Raw genomic sequence first — 3,801 nt, 5'->3', positions numbered from 1 at the left:
GCTCGAGGAATCTTACCGCAGGGTTGGAGTTTCGCGATGGCCGAACGATGTCGCCGGCCCCGGGCCTCATAAAATTATGGGATCGAATCGTACCTCTTTCTCTCTCTCATCCGAATAATTACACGCGAAGGAAGGAAGAAAACGGTTCGTCACTAAGATAATCGATCCTCCCTCGAATCGAGGTAATACGAGCTTCCCCGAGTTTATTTTAGGAAACGAAGTTGACGGTGGCTCGGTTGACGTCTCCAACTTTCTCGAAGAAAATTATTAAATGTTTACGGTAGATGGATATTTCCGGGAGGGAGCCGCAAGATCAACAGAGTGTGGGTAGGGAAAGGTAAGTTGGCGCTTTATTTTAGCGGAAAATAAGCGAAATAACCCCTCTCCCTCTCCGTTCCAGTGGTTTCCATGGGGGAATTCAACAAAAAGTTTCGCGGAGGAGGGGGATATATATATATATATATATATACGACATATCCGCGCGACAGTTTGCTTATTTAAGCCCGGCTTAAGCAAAGCTCTCTCCAACTCGGGGCGAGAGCGTTACAGTTTGCCAATCGTAAGATCGAACTTGCAACGGGTAGTCCAGCGACTATCTTCGCTGACCCGATTCCTCTTAACGAGAGCTTCTTGTGTTAATTCGTTTCGAAAAGGATTATCTTTCATTTTATACACCGAGGTATTCGATTCATCATTCATTTATTACGATCCATCGATAACGTGAAAATTATAATACCTCGGTTTATATATATATACATATATTATAATTATAATACTCGAGCGCGAATTAAACGTAACTTAACCGGAGGGGACGTCTTTTATTACGTTCGAGCGTACAATAATTCCTATGAGTCATCCAATCGATTGGAATAAAAAGGAAAAAGAAAAACGTCGAATCGAATAGGTCATCATCCACTCGTCGATTCAATATTACCGGAATATCCATTATTATTATCGTACGATTAAGCGAGAAGAAGAAAAACGAATAAGAAGAGGAGGAGGAGGATATACACAATCGATTCGAATACGATTCCGCATATTCACGCGGAACGATAATTACCAATCACGGAGCGTGTTTCACGCGTGATTAAACAACGAAATATTATTAGAGACAAAGCAGATTTACGTAATCCCCCGTGTAAAAGGGAATAGTTGAAAGAGTAATTAACCGATCATCCGAGATGTGATCGAATTCGAGGTGGGGGATGATTCCTTTTTTACACGATTTTTTCCGATTTCCCTCGAAAACCACGCGCGAGAGGAGTTGCATAAAGATATAAAAATATGGAGGAGAAGAAGAAGTAAAAATAGTGGAGGGGTGTTTGTGTGCGTCAACCGGGTCTCGCCTTAATGCTCGTAACGTGTTCCGGTTGAGGCCGAGCATCTGTGTAAAATACGGATGAGACTTGTATCCAGCGCTCGATGCGGCCTACAGAGCGCAACTGTGGTCGAGCTCTCTCTCTCTCTCTCTCTCTCTCTCTGTCGCTCTCGTTGCCGGGCAAAAACCAGCCCCGCAAAGCGAAACGATCGCGCTTCAAAAATCAAAGCGACCAACAGATTCAACTTTCCCTTTTGAATCGAAATACCCCGAAATAAACTTTTCTTCCTCCGCTCTTTTCAGATCCGTTCGTCCACCTGTTTTATATATATATATATTTCGCTGCTCCTCTCTTCGTGTTCTTCTTCCCTTCCCCTCGGATAATTTCGAAGGTACAAAGGGGAAAAAGGAAAAAGTGTGTAAGAGGCGCATCGTCGTATTGAATCTCGTATCTTGGTGATTAATGATGAGAGGAGCGGCTCGATTACGAATGCTGTCTTCTCGGAGGAACTCGGAGGCTCGTCGATATATTCGAGGAAATATCTCTTCGTTTCGATCGTACGAAAAATAATTACGTGCGTTCGATCTTCGAAATTCGAGATTAGAACGGATTTTAATTTTTAAATACGTGCTCGAATCGAGAATGGAACGAGGATTCGAGGTACCATTTTGTTTCGTACGAAAAATAATTACTTATGTCGCGTTCGATCTTCGAAATTCGAGATTACGAAGAAGAATGGATTTTAATTTTTAAATACGTGCGATTAAGAATTTTACCTTCTCGCGTGCGTGGTCGAATAGAGAATGGAACGAGGATTCGAAATACGACTAGTTTTGGTGCGAAAAATATTTACGTCGCGTTTAATAATAACGACGAGTCACGTTTTATTTTCGAAATTCGAAATATTATTATTAACGCGTAATTGCGAAGATTGAATTCTAATTTTTAAATACGATTAAAAATTTTACCTTCTCGCGTGCGTGATCGAAACGAAGAAGTACCATTTGTTTCGTACGAAAAATAATAACGTCGCGTTCGATCTTTAAAATTCGAGATTACATCGTCGAAAATCGAAAGAATAGAATTCTATATTCACGCATGCGTGGTTTGATCGAAAATAAAACGAGGATTCGAAGTATTATTTGTTTCGTACGAAAAATAATTAATTATATCGCGTTCGATCTTCGAAATTCGAGATTACGTAGAAGAGCGAATTTTAATTTTTAAATACTCGATTCGTACGATTAAGAATTTTACAATCTTGCAGTCGAATCGAAATTGAAACGAGAACTCAAAGTACCATTTGTTTCGTACGAAAAATAATTAATTAGATCGCGTTCGATCTTCGAAATTCAAGATTACGTAGAAGAGCGAATTTTAATTTTTAAATACTCGATTCGTACGATTAAGAATTTTACAATCTTGCAGTCGAATCGAAATTGAAACGAGAACTCAAAGTACCATTTGTTTCGTACGAAAAATAAGAACGTCGCGTTCGATCTTTAAAATTCGAGATTACATCGTCGAAAAACGAAAGAATAGAATTCTATATGCACGCATGCGTGGTTTGATCGAAAATAAAACGAGGATGCGAAGTATTATGTGGTTCGTACGAAAAATAATTAATTAGATCGCGTTCGATCTTCGAAATTCAAGATTACGTAGAAGAGCGAATTTTAATTTTTAAATACTCGATTCGTACGATTAAGAATTTTACAATCTTGCAGTCGAATCGAAATTGAAACGAGAACTCAAAGTACCATTTGTTTCGTACGAAAAATAATTATTTATGTTACTTATGTCGCGTTCGATCTTCGAAATTCGAGATTACGTCGAAGTATGAATATTAATTTTCAAATATATACGATTAAAAATTTTACCTTCACGTGGTTGAATCGAGAGTGAAACGAGGATTCGAAGTATCATTAGTTTCGTAAAATAATTACGTATGTCGCGTTTGATCTTCGAAATTCGAAATTACGTCGTCCAAAATCGGGTTTTAATTTTCAAATACGTGCGATTAAGAATTCTACCTTCTCGCGTGCGTGGTCGAATCGAGAATGAAATGAGGATTCGAAATACGACTAGTTTCGATACGAAAAATATTTACGTCGCGTTTAATAATAACACGACGAGTCGCGTTTGATTTTCGAAATTCGAAATATTATTATTAACGCGTAATTGCGTCGTCGAAGATCGAATTCTAATTTTTAAATACGATTAAAAATTTTATCTTTTTGCAGTCGAATAGAAAGTAAAACAAGGATTCGAAGATCTTTTTTTTTCGTACGAAAAATAATTATGTACGCTGCATTCGATTTTCAAAATTCAAAATTACGTCGTTCAAGATCGGATTTTAATTTTCAAATACGTATAATTAAGAATTTTATCTTGGTATTCGAAGTACCATTTGTTTCATACGAAAAATAATAACATAACGTAATTTGTTTCGTACGAAAAATAATTACATATGTCGCGTTTC

The sequence above is a fragment of the Apis dorsata genome, unplaced genomic scaffold (genome assembly GCF_000469605.1).
Source record: "Apis dorsata unplaced genomic scaffold, Apis dorsata 1.3 scaffold_28, whole genome shotgun sequence".
NCBI classification, from domain to species: Eukaryota; Metazoa; Arthropoda; class Insecta; order Hymenoptera; family Apidae; genus Apis; species Apis dorsata.
Note: the sequence above shows the minus strand (reverse complement) of the source record.